Raw genomic sequence first — 13,131 nt, 5'->3', positions numbered from 1 at the left:
GACCACATCCCCACTTGGGGAGATGGCAAGGGTGTGAGACAGGCTAACACAAGAGCAGAGCTCCCCCAAGGCTGTGGGGTCCTCTTTGGGTCTGCTCTTTTCTTTGCATCTTAGACTGGCTCTGAATCAGCCCCCTTTTCCCTCTGCTCCGTCAGTCCGTCACCTCCTGCCTGGATGATCGAGCTTGTCTCTGCCTTTACCACCAGCAACCCCGCCTGTCCCCCCTTCTCCAGTGGCCAGAGGAGGCCATCAGTGCTCCCAGTCAGGTCACATCCCCACTCTGTCCAGAACTTCCCAGGGCTCCCATCTCATGCAAAGCAAAAGTCTGATGGCTTTACTCCTACTCCATCCCTTCCTGGCCTGGGTCTGTCTGTCTGTCTGTCTCTCTCTCTCTGTCTCTCTCTCTCTCTCACACACACACACCGCCCTCTTCTCCCTCCTGCCCTCTTCTCTCCAGCCACTCCGTGGCCTACTCCGCTTCTCCTCGACATCCCAGACACACTCCAGCCCCAGGACCTCTGCACAGGCTGCTGCCGGGGCATGGAACGTTCTCGCTCCAGGTGTTCTTGATATCTATGTGGCTTCAACCTCATTTCCTCCACGTCAGTGTCACCTCCTCAGGGAAGCCTTCCCTGATCCAGGAAAACCGAAACGCACTGCTGTCAAGCCGGCTCTGACTCAGAGGGCCCCTGTGCCCTGCAGAGCAGAAGGAGCCCTGGGTTTCTTGGCTGTGCGGATCGCCAGGTCTTACTTCTGTGCTGCTGCTGGGTGAGTCGGAACCACCCAAGCTCTAAATTACCAGCCAAGTACAGACGGTTTGCTCCAGCCATGTTCTTCCCTTAACCAAAAAAAAAAAAAAAAAAAAAAAAAATTAAAAAACCAAGAACAAGACTCAAAACTCAACACCACTGTGTCATTTCTGGAGGGCAGAGGCATCCAAGGTTGTGAGGTCTTTACAGGCCCAGAGTGTGACTGATAAGGTCAAACAGACATCTTTTAATTAGCATCTGAATGATTTAACCAGGGCACCACCAGCATCCCATCTTCCCAGCCCACGGCCACTGCATCATCAACAGTGACTCACAGTGACCCTGGAGGACAACTTCTCATCAAGCTTCCAAGGCTGGATATCTTTACGGCTGTGCATCTTAGAAAGCCGGGAAGAGACATGCCGTTTGGTCCAGTCATCCTGCCCCTAAGTAGACACATTCCAAAGAAGCAAGATCTACGCACAACCATCAACCCTGTTTACTGCAGCGTTATTTACAGTCGCAGAGAGCTGGAAACAACCCGGGTGTCCACCAGTGGAGGAGCTCCTAGACAAACACCGGTACAGTCACACGGTGGCAGACTGGGCATCACTTCAAAAGCCAACAAGAATCCGTGAAACGCTGCACAACCTGGGCGACTCCAGAACAAGGTATTCGCTGAGCCACGTTAAGTCACTTCCTAAAGCGCAGGTGTGGCAGAAGACCACTGTAATAAATAGCTAAGGAAAAGCTTCCACACAGAAGCAATCTTGGGAGTTTAATCGGGATGGGAAAGGCTGGAGAGAGGAGTAAAAATTAATAACCACATGGATTGAATGAAAGGCAATGAACACACAGGGTCTGATGAGACACTGTGATAAACTAATCAACAAAAATTAATGTTATAAAGCAAAGGGTCGTTGAATGAGTGCACAGGAATTGTAAGCCTCCACTCAATCATAATTTAAAAAATCTTTATGAAAGCCGACTTCTTCATCCAACACCTAACCCACTGTGCCACCAGGGTGCCTTCTTCCCTGACCAGACCTCGGAGAACAGCAACCCCCACCCTGACATTTCATAGTCCCTTTCCTTGGAAAGAAAACAACAAAAATAAACCTATCTGTCACCACCTAACATACTCTCTCGTTTCCTTATCTTCTCAAATGTTTGCCTTCCCTTCTGGAACTACGCTCGGGGAGCAGGGACTGCTGTCTGCTTCGTCCACTGCTGAGTCCCCAGGGCCTAGGACAGGGCCTGACACACAGAGGGCACCCAGTAAATACCTGCTGTGTGACTCAGTGAAGGAATTGGATGGTGCCTCGTAAAGACTTAAAACAGGGGTGGCTGGAGAGGGGGATACTGGAAGGGTGTGTGAGTCGTGGTGACCAGGGCAGGACTCCCTGAGGAGGGGGCATCAGAGCAGGGCCTGAAGGTCTCAAATCAGGAGGACGGGAAGGGCACGCACCCAAGGCAGCAGAAACAGCACGGGCAAAGGCCCTGAAGCAGGAACTGGTTGTGTTTTTGACAAACAGCTTGTCCACTGTCATAGGGAAATTGAAGAGATGTACAAACCAAGACAGAGATACAGTTACTGGGGGGGATGGCAGGGAGCAGGCAGGACCTGCCAATGGACAACTGGCAAACCAGAGACCCTTAGGACGAAGGAGGGACACCCGGGCTGGGCCACCTCCCCTTTCTAGGGCGGTGGTAGATGGCTTAACTGCAGTTTCTTCAACCACCAAATGGGGACGTCTGCTACCTTCCTTGTTAGGTTGGGTGGTCCCGGTGGGCAGCATAAAGGCAGGTAAAGGGCTTGGGATGGGACCTGGAGCAGAATGCCACTCAGTAAGGCAGCTGACACGGACAGATCAGGATCAGAGTGGGAATAAGTGAGCCTGCCATGTGCTCACGAAGACCCCTGCCCTCTCTGGTCTCTGATGACATCATCATTGAAGCTGGACTGGTCAGTGGGCTTCAGGAGGGCGAGGGACAGGAATCCTTTCTTTCCATTCCTATCTGTCAGGAATCATTTATCTGAATGGTCCACCTGCTAAGAAAGGAAACAGAAAAAATGTTTCAAGACCAAGACGGAGCCTCCGGCTTCCATGCAAGTGAGCCTTGTTCCAGGTGTCATTCGACGGGCGAGGAAACGGGCTCAGAGAGGAGACCAGGCAGCTGCGGGTCGCACAGCGTTAGCGGGACTCTAAGCACGTCTCCAGACTCCACAACGTTAACTGCTTGGCAACAACATCCTCCAACAACCACCACACTTCCCCATCCCGACGTGGGCAGGGATGGCAAGCCCAGATAGTCCCGGGGGGCTGGCAGCTGTGACATAAAAAGCTGGGCAAGGCTAAGGGCCCCAGGCGGCCAGATGTTCCGATTTTCCAAGAAAACAGCAGTCCTCACTTTCTGGAGGCAAAAAATTTCACATTTCTAAAATGGATTTTAAAACACTGGGAAACTACCCACCCACTGCCACTGAGTCAATTGTGACTCACGCTGACTCCCCGAGGGGTTTCTGAGGTTGCGAGTCCTCACTGCCCGTCTTTCTCCAGCACAGGAATTGGTGGATTCAAACCGGTGACCTTTCAGCTAACAGCCTGTAAGAGTACACACTACACACCACCAGGATCCTTAACTGTGAAAATGCTATTGCTGTTAGGGGCCCTCAAGTCAAGTATGACTCATAGCGACCCTACAAACAACAGATCTGGAACTGCAACTACAATCCCAGAGGTGCACGGTTCGAACCCACCAGATGCTCTGCCGGGGAAGAAGGGACAATCTCCTCCTGTACCAGTCAGATCTGATTTGAGGGTACACGCACACAAAAACATAATAAAAAAAATTAAAAACAAACAAACAACAGATCTAAACCCTGTCCTGTGCCAACCGCATCACGTCCAACACGCTTACGCCCACTGCTACAGTCACTGTGTCAGTCCATCTCGTTGAGGGTCTTCCTCTCTTTCGCTGACCTTTCCAAGGATGATGTCCTTTTCCAAGGAATTGCCTCTCTTAGCCACATGCCCAAAATATGAGAGGTTTTGCCACTGCTGCCTCCAAACAGCCCTCTGGCTGCACTTTCCCCAAAACATATCTGTTTGGGGGTTTTTTTTGGCAACCCCCTGGGATATTTTCAGGAGAAGGATGGACAATCTCCTCCCATGTGATCTGCTGTCTCTGAAGCCTGCTAGAGAGGCAGCTATGGTTTGGTTCTGACTTGATGGCACATGACAACATAGGACATTCACTCCTCTTTTCTAACACCACAACTCAAAGAGATCAACTGGGGGGAAAAATAATATTGTAAAACTACTGCCCTGCAAAAGGTATTGGGAAGAGGACCCTGAACTAGGGCATGCCAGGCTACCACCGCTCTAAAAGGAGTCACAATAGAAGGTTCTGGACAGAAAAGGGGGGGGATACAGAATAAAACTCAAACATATAAAAATAGCCCAGCTAACAGATCTGATAGACTGAGGGAACCCTTGACACTACAAGTCCTAAGTCACCCTGTACACCTGGAATCCTGTGGCTCAGTGTTCACCCGAACAACAGGAACGCACCCAGAAGGCAAGTAAGAACACCTGAGAGGAACTCACCCCTCAGAACAATCAACCCTACAAGATCAAGAGGCCAGCACTTGCCCAGGGGCAAAGCTCAGAAGTCAGGAAAGGCTAGGCTAGAAGGATTAGTGGAAACGAGAATCACAGAGAGGAGGCAGGAAGACCCATGCAGTTAGAACATGGGTATTATCATTAATGTAATTTTTAAATGTTGTTATATGCCATTGAGTCACATGCAACTCAGAGCCCTGAAACCTCCTCTATCCTGTGCCAACCTTATTGTCTCTAACACACCCACCACCTGAAGGTCACTGAATCAATCCATCTCATCAAGGGTCTTCCTCTCTTGCGCTATCCCTCCACCATCCCAAGCATGACATCCCTCTCCAAGGACTGGTCCCTCCTTACAACATGTCCAAAGTATGTCACATGAAGCTTCAGAATCCTTGCCTCCAAGGAGCAGCCTGGCTTCAGTCTCTCTAGGACAAACCTGTTTGTTCCCCTGGCAGTCCATGGTATATTCAACAATCCTCCCCAGCACCACAGCTCAAAGGCTTCTATTTTCTTTCTATCATCCTTAGTCACTGTCCAGCTCTGTAACACATAGCAAGCAATTGTGAAGACTATGGTCTGGATCAGGTGCACCTTAGTCTCCAGACTGACATCATTGCTCTCCAGTACTCTGGAGAGGTCCCTGACAGCAGACTTTCCCAATGCAATTCTTCTGTTGTTCTCCTGGCTGCTGGTCCCAAGAGTGTTGACTGTGGAGCCAAGCAAACTAAAGCTGTGAGCAACCTCAATCTCTTCACTATATATCCTAATGTTGCCAATCGGCCCAGGGGTGAAAATCTTTGTTTTCTTGATGTTGAGCCTCAATCCATATTGAAGGCTGCAGTCCTTGACCTTCTGGAGCAAATGCTTCAGGTCGTCCTCAGTTTCACCCAGCAGGGTTGTGTCATTTGCATAACGCAAGTTGTTAATGTGTAGGAACAATTTATTAAATAAAGAACAAGTTGCTTTGTAAAGCGTCACTCAAGCCACAATAAAAGATACTGAGAAGTAAATGAGGGGGGGGGGGAATCAAGCTATAAACTGGAAGAAAATGCCTGGCAAAGAACTTGAATCTAGAATATGTAAAGAATTCTTGAAAATCCAATCCTACAGGTATGCAGTTTGAATCCACCAGATGCTCTGCTGGAGAAGGAAGGACAATTTCCTCCTGTACCAGTCAAATCCAATTTGATTGTATACACACAAAAAGTAATAATAAAATTTAAAAAGTTCTTGAAAACCAATAGTAAACCAAACAATAAAAACGCAAAGGGTTTGAACAGAAAGCTCACCAAACACAACTTACAGATGGCAAATAACCATGTTGTTTTTATGCACCATGGAGTCACCATTAAGTCACAGCTGACCCTCTAGCAGGTTTTTGGAGGCTATAAACCACATGGGAAGAAACGGTCCATCATGCTCCCTCAGCGCAGCTGGTGGATTCGAACCACCTACCTTTGGGTTGGCAGCACAACTTCTTATCACTAGGTTACCAGAGCTCCCTAATATATCTTAGGAAAATGTGAGTTAAAACTAAAAAATGTTGTTATACTAACGGGGATAAATTTAAAACAACAGCAACAACAAATACCTTGATAATATTAAGTGTTTCCAAGGATGCAGAGTAACTACAATCCTCATAGATCACAAAATAGTTACTTCAAGGGATTAAAAGATGAACTATCTATTATCATCCTCATTCTGAAGTTAAGAGAAATGCAGAAGAGAAGATTATGTAACTAGATTTTACTCTATTGTTTTTTATTACTCTTGATTCATGATTATTCTAGCCACCTATGGAACTAAGGCTTTTCAAAGTTTGCCTGTAAAGTATATGTTAATAGAACAATAGTGCAAAAAAAAAAAAAGAATTTCACAAAAATAATTATCTAATTTATCTATTAATATTTTATTCCTGCTACCTTTTCTCTCTAAGCACTTTATATTTCTTAAGATAAGTATATTCTCTGAATAACTACAGTAAAATTATAAACTAGGATAAAGTTAGCTATATATACAACATTTTAACAAATCTGTATCACAGGGAATTTTTGGTTTTATTTTATAAATGACACAGTCATGTCTTCTATAGCCTTATCCCTCACTTCCAACCCAGTATGAAGTCAATTCTAGGGTCATGTATTGAATTTACTTTTCATGTCTCTCTAGTCTATTTTAATCTGAACACTTCCACAACCTCTTTTATGTTTTATGACATTGGCATTAAAAAAAATACAGAGGAAAAGGAAAATTCTTTTGTAAAGATTTTATTTTGTAAAGAATAAATGTTTAACTGAGAGGCTAGTGCTGAAATAAATTTATCTGAAAGAAACTTTAACATAAGAATGTAAAATTTGTATTATATATTTTTTTTAGTTTGTCAAAATTATAGAAACATTTATTAGCATGTATTTTAAGAAAAATTTGGATAAATACTATTACAAACAGAACAATTACTTGAAATGACATCTCTGGTTTTTTATAAAATCTGTGTCAAACACAGCAGAAGAAATATCTACCATCTCTGAGCTCTCAGTAAATGTGGTAACAAATAAGTAGATAAATAAATTAGTAAATAAATTTATCTGTATTAAAAGATTATTCTGATTGTTTCTTGAACACATGGATTGAATATATAGAACTATATACTTCTGTGTCGTACGCTGTTGTCATTAGGCGCCACTGAGCCAGTCTGACTCACAGGGATCCTACGTGTGCTTACCAAATGGTCTGCAATTCCACTGCTGGGAATACCAAGATGAAGTAACGATGTCAGTCTAGAGACTAAGGTGAACCTAATCCAGGCCACGGTCTTCACAATTACTTGCTATGTGTCAGAGACTGGACAATGACAAAGGATGACAGAAGAAGAATTGATGACTTCGAGTTATGGTGCTGGAGAAGAGTCTTGAATATAACATGGACCGCCAAGAAAACAAATAGTTCTGTCTTGGAGAGGGTGAAACCAACTTTCTTCTTGGAGGCTAGGATTTTGAAGCTCCGTCTCACATACTGTGAGCACGTGGCCAGGAGAGAGACCAATCCTTGGAGGAGGACATCATGCTTGGAAGGGTGGAGGAACAGCGCCAGAGAGGAAGACCCTGGATGAGACGGATTGATACAGTAACTGGGGCAATTGGAGTTGGTGTGTCGGAGTCAGTGAGACTGGCTGAGGACAGGGTGAGGTGTAGAGCTGCTGTACTTAGGGCCGCTAAGGGTCACAGGTGACTCGACGGCACATAACAACGACGACAACAAACCCAAGTATTTGTTCATATAAAAAGTCATATGTAAATGTGTATGGCAGCTCAATTCACAATCACCAAAACTTGGAAACAACCTATCATGTACCTATGTATATCAACTGATAAACATAACCTGGTTCCATTAAAAAAAAATGTTACAGATCTCGACGACTGTAAGAGAGATCTCGCAGTCCAACAATAACAAGGAATGAACTACTGATACACAAGCCAATCTGGATGAGTTGTAAGTGAATTTTAATAAGAGAAAAGCCAGTGATGGTGGTTACATGGCGCTATACACGAGTCAAAACTCACAGAATTTTCTACTATAAAGTGTGAATTTTTATATCTTAATTCTGGAAAGATTTTCTAAAAAACATTTAACTCCCCTTCTGGGTGGGTGGGTGGGTGTGTGTGTGTGTGCGCGCGCGCCCAGTCAAATAAAATCTGAGAGACTGTCCCTCCTTCTCCAGCAGAGTATCTGGTGGATTTGAACCGTGTGCCTCTGGGACTACAGTGTAGCTTCTTGTCACTAGGCTGCCAGAGCTCCCTTCCCCTATTGCTACTACCCCCCCCAAATAGCTTCTATTTGCATGTCTACCTTTTCTCCTCGACTGTTGTTGTTATAAGCCGTTGAGTCACTTTCAACTCATAGCGATCCTCTGTACAACAGCCCTAAACGCTGCTCTATCCTGTGCCAACCTCACTGTCTCTGACACACTCATTCCCACCACTCCAATCACAATCGAGCCATCTCGTCGAGGGTCTTCCTCTCCTGCACCGTCCCTCCCCTCTCCCAAACATGATGTCCCTCTCCAAGGACCAGTCCCTCCTTGCAACATGCCCCAAGTATGTCAGATGAAGCTTCAGAATCCTTGACTCCAAGGAGCATTCCGGCTTCAATCTCTCTAAATATGGTCACCAAGAAAATGTCTCCAGCACACTCTTTGAATGTGGGTTCTGTCTCCTGTTAAGAATAACAAAACAGGAGCCTATGTTTTTCCACAAAAGCAAGGAAAAAAAGGTTTATTAGAGAAAAGTACTTTGCAAAAGGAGACACGGAGGCATGAGGCACCTCCACCCAAGAATCATCAAGAATTTTAAATTTTAAAAACACTCTCAGGATAATAACCACTCACAGGTCATCAGCCAGGGGGGCCTTTGATGATCAGGCCCATTGACTGAGCGCCTGCTGTGGGCTTGGGGCCAAGTTAAATCCATCCAGGAGTGCAAAGGGAGCTCCGGTGGCCTAGTGGTAAAGGAGCTGTGCTCTCAACCCAAAGGCAAGCGGTTCAAATTCACCCAGGTGCTCTGCTCCACGGGAGAAAGATGAGCAATCTTCTCCTGGCAACTCAATGGTTCTGAAAACCCGCTGGACGGTCAGCTATGGGCCGATTCTGACTTGCCAATACACAACAATAACAGGTATCCAAACAGTAAAACCTAGGCAAGCCAGAATCTGTGTAAGGGAGAAACCTGCCAGAGAAGGAAAATGCAAATGTTTTCCACTAAAACAAGTAATAGAAAAGTAGTAAGACTACACCCTGTCAACGACGGGAAACTATGGATCCAGGAAAACAAAGCTGTCCCGTTTTTTCCAGGCCCTCCCAGCCTTCACTGGGAGGAAACATCTATCTAGTCAGTTGCTCTGTATAGACTTTAACCCACTTTTGCTTGCCACCAAGCACTTATGACTTGATGAGGAAACCAAGGCACAGAAAATGACCAGGGGTTGGTGGCCTTGCTGCTTGAGAACTATGACCTGCCCCTCACTGGGGCCACCTTGGATTTTCAGGATCCTGACTTCCACAGGGCATGGGATAGGACCCCCACCCCCTACACACACCCGCCCCAAGAACCAAAGCTACACATCAGGAAGGGTGAAGTCAGGCCCAAGAGGTTGTGCAGCTGACACTGCCCGGCAGCTTCCCCGGCCTCGAGGGGCCTCTGCTCTGCGCAAGCAGGAGCCCAGAGGCCAGGCCGGGAAGAGGCAGCCCCTGGGGCCTGCTGTTTGTGCTTCCAGGAGCAGGTGTCCCCTGGGCCACCAATGAGGAGTGGGAGGGAGGCTAGGGCTGGTGAACTGTACCCTGATCACCCCCAAAATCACACCCGGAGCTGTAGAAGCTAGAATCAGACCACTCCTTGACTTGTCATTGTTCAGGTTATGCTGGAGGTGACCCCAGAGATGTACAGGTCCTGACATGCCATCCGAGAGGCAAAATGACCTTCCCAAGAATCCCCCTCGGGCAGACTGACCTGTGACATCCACGTAGGTGAAGCTGCTCACCACTCCCCATGGAACCACCAGCTCTGCCCATCTGAGACCCTAGAGGACTGTGCCACCAGAATGCAAGGAGGCCTTGGGGACGCTGGGTGCTGGGGCCGATGGGAAACAAACAAGTACGGAGTGGCAGGGAAAGGGGAGCAGGGAAAGGGGACCAGTCACAGCTGATTGAAAAAAAAAAAAACAAAACCAAAAAAACAAGTAGCCAACTGCTACTGAAAGTCGTGTGCAGTGAATACACAGCGACAGCCCATTTTCCAGGGCGAGAAACTGAGGCACACAGAAACTCAACAACGTGGCTAGTGGTGGAGGCAAGCTTTGAGTGCAGGCAGCCAGACTGCCAACGCTGAGTTCTGAATCTCTGGGTGTCAGTCTTTCCCCAACTCCCTGCCCCCCCCCACCTGACTCCCTCGGAGGAGGTGCCAGGCAGCCTTCGTAGAGACGCCTGGCATTTGCCTTGTGAAGGTCATTGGGAGGTTGCGGGCGGGTGTCGGTGTGTGCCTGCCAGGCAAGCAGGCATGTGGTGCCAGGTGACCCAGCTGTTTGCAGGGCTGGATATACATGAGTTTGTGGTGTTGGGGGTGGGGGCAGGGGGGGATTGTCTAGGTCTGGGTACCAAGGCGCCCCCCCCCAGGTGTTGTGTGATGCTGAGTGTCTGTGGACGTGAGAGGGGGTGTCTGTGTGACCAGTCTGGTGCTCCCAGGCGTCTGTGTGGACGTGTCTCTGCTGGAGTGGGTGGAAGGTCTAGGTGGATCTGTGCATGACTGAGCCCGTGGAACTTGGTGAAACCGTACCCGTGCACAGGTACTGGGACCGTCACTGCCTGTCCCATGTCATACGTGTACCTGTGTGGATCTGCGTGCAGGTGGTCGCTGTCAGACTTAAGGGTAAATGTGGGCCTGGCCACATGTGGCTGCCAGCGGGTGCCCCTGTGGGTAGCACCCTATGAGTGCAAGGCTGTGCCCCCACTAAGGGACCACCTAGGATGGTCCACACCAGGTGGCCCCAGTTACTGGGGTGGGGGGGTGTTGAGCCTCTGTTGAGTTCATGCCTCTGGAGGACTGGTACCGGGACAAGGCTGGGGATCCCTGAGTTCTGGAAGTGTAAAGGCCACTTCTCTCTGACCCAGCTGCTTCTAAATACCCCCCAGAAGGACAGGGACTGCCCCGCCTCCCTCCCTCCCCCCACTCAGCTCGGTTTTCAGCCTGGCAGGCCCAGGGGGAAGGGAGCGCGAAGGGCAAGAGGACCTGGCTCCAGGCCCATGGTCCGGGAGTGAAGCCCAAGTGACGCTGGACACCGTACTTGCTGCCAGGGTGAGTGCTGGCGTCCAGGTTTCAGGGTACAGGAGCCGGAGGGAATCCCACCTGGGGCAGGGAGGACAGGCCAGGGCTCCAGCACCCAGGCCGGCAGCCACCTTCAGGCAGCCCCCCCCTGCAGCAACAAGACTGTTAGGATTGGGGAAGGGGGTGGAGCTCTGGCCAGGTGCGGGAAGCCACTTGGTGGACTCCTCCAAAGTGGGTTTGGGTCTCCCTCTGCCCCCACCCCCTGACGCAGTCAGAAACCTCATGGCTCCAAGAGAATGGAAGTGGTGGGAGGCCACCCACCTGATGGATCTCCCTGGCAAGTGCCGACGGGTGTCCTCATCGCTGAAGGAGAAGTGGACCAAAGGCTCAGGGACCGCGGGGGACAGTGCCAGGGCGGGGGGCCGTGGCCGGGATGCTGCACCTGAGCGCATGGGGGCCAAATGCTGTGGGGGCGCACATGAGGACCGCCCCGCGATGGTGTGGCGTGCACTGCTCGCCAGCTTGCGGTGTCTGTGGCCGCTGCCACCGTCGCTGCCTCCGCCCTCTCGGTGACCCCCCCAGGGACGGCCCCGGGCGTCCAGGCGTCCCCAGGGCTGGGGCGGGCTCCTTGCCTGCCCGCCCGCCCCCCATCGGGCTCTGCGGGTCCCACGCTCATGCACACCTCCCGCCCCCCTGCAGCCTCCGGGCACCCAGGGCTCCGTCTCCCCAGGGCTCTGGCCCAGCCCCCCACTCACCACCCCGCCCTGGCCACGCCTCTCCAGCCTGACGTCGAACTGGGCCCGCTGGAGGGCTCCAAACGCCAGGCGCCCCGGGGGAGCAGGCCTCCCAGGCCCGGTGCGAAGCCCAGTGACAAAACTCGGGGGAGGGGCGGCGGATGTTGGGGGGAAAGATGGGGAGAAACAGGGCCAGGGGCACAGGGACAGAGACACCGATATACAGAGCGACAGGGATAGAGACGCAGTTTTCCACTCTACACACCCTCCCGGACACTCCACGGGGCTCCCAGACACCTCCACTTCTCCTCTCCTTCCCCCACCTACCCTTGTCCAGGTGCTGGCTGGGCCCCATCCCTCAGTGTCCTTTCCCAGTCTTGTGCACCAGAACTGGGGGCCCAAAGAGGCGAGCTGGGGGAGGGGGGTGGCCCAGGCAAGGCGAGGGGGAGGGAGGGAGCTGGCCCTTTCTGATGGCCCCCTGCCCATCACCGGGTGCCTACTAGGATAAACAGACATAGGGAAGCTAGGCCGGATGTGGCCTCTAGGCCCCTCACCCCCAGGCTTCCTCCCCCTGCAGCCCACCCCCCTCGTGTGGCAGAGAGGGGAACTTCCATCTGCCCTCCGTGCCCGGTGCACCGGGGTAACTAACACCCAGAGGGTACCGCTGGCCCATTTCACAGGTCACACGACTGAGGGACGCAGAACGGAACATTTTGTCCGTGCACCCAGGTTGGCAGGTCCACCTGGTTTCCCTAAAGCGCGCCAGCAGCGTCAGCTTGGCACAGGAAGTGGTAGCGAGGCAGCGATTATTGAGCACCTACTGCATGCATGCCCTATCAGATGTCGCCACGGCAACCCTGGCGGCGAGGATGATTTGTATCGCTGTCATATGACGGTGGTTGAAAAGTGAAGTCGGGGAGAACCAGGCTCAGAGGCACCCCCCCACCCCTTGGCTCCGTGGCCAGGGGAGACTCGAGCCCACGGCCACTTACCCTGCCCAAGCCTGGCGGCTGAAATCCTGGAAGCTACGGTACAGCCGAAGGCGTCTGCGCAAAGTTGGGGACGGGCTGGGGAAGAAGACCGGCGAGGCGGGCGGCGAGTGCGCGCGGCGGGGTGCGCACAGACCCGGGGTCCCGGGCAGAAATGCCTCGTCCTCCGCCGCCGCCGCCGCCGGGAAAGCCGCCCGCTGCAGCCCGGGGAAGCGGCC

The 13,131-nt window shown here is 50.8% G+C and overlaps 1 protein-coding gene across 1 annotated transcript in view; it reads right to left on the bottom strand.

Annotated features, from left to right (window-relative positions):
* Nucleotides 1-13,131, bottom strand: part of PDE4A (phosphodiesterase 4A, cAMP-specific) — a 46,213-nt gene that overhangs the window by 23,761 nt on the left and 9,321 nt on the right. The window lies entirely within an intron of this gene.

Source organism: Elephantulus edwardii, unplaced genomic scaffold (assembly GCF_000299155.1).
Source record: "Elephantulus edwardii isolate Elephantulus edwardi_28Jun2011 unplaced genomic scaffold, EleEdw1.0 scaffold00237, whole genome shotgun sequence".
Lineage (NCBI taxonomy): Eukaryota > Metazoa > Chordata > Mammalia > Macroscelidea > Macroscelididae > Elephantulus > Elephantulus edwardii.
The sequence above is the reverse complement of the archived record's forward strand: the minus strand, read 5'-3'. Positions and strand labels throughout refer to the sequence as shown.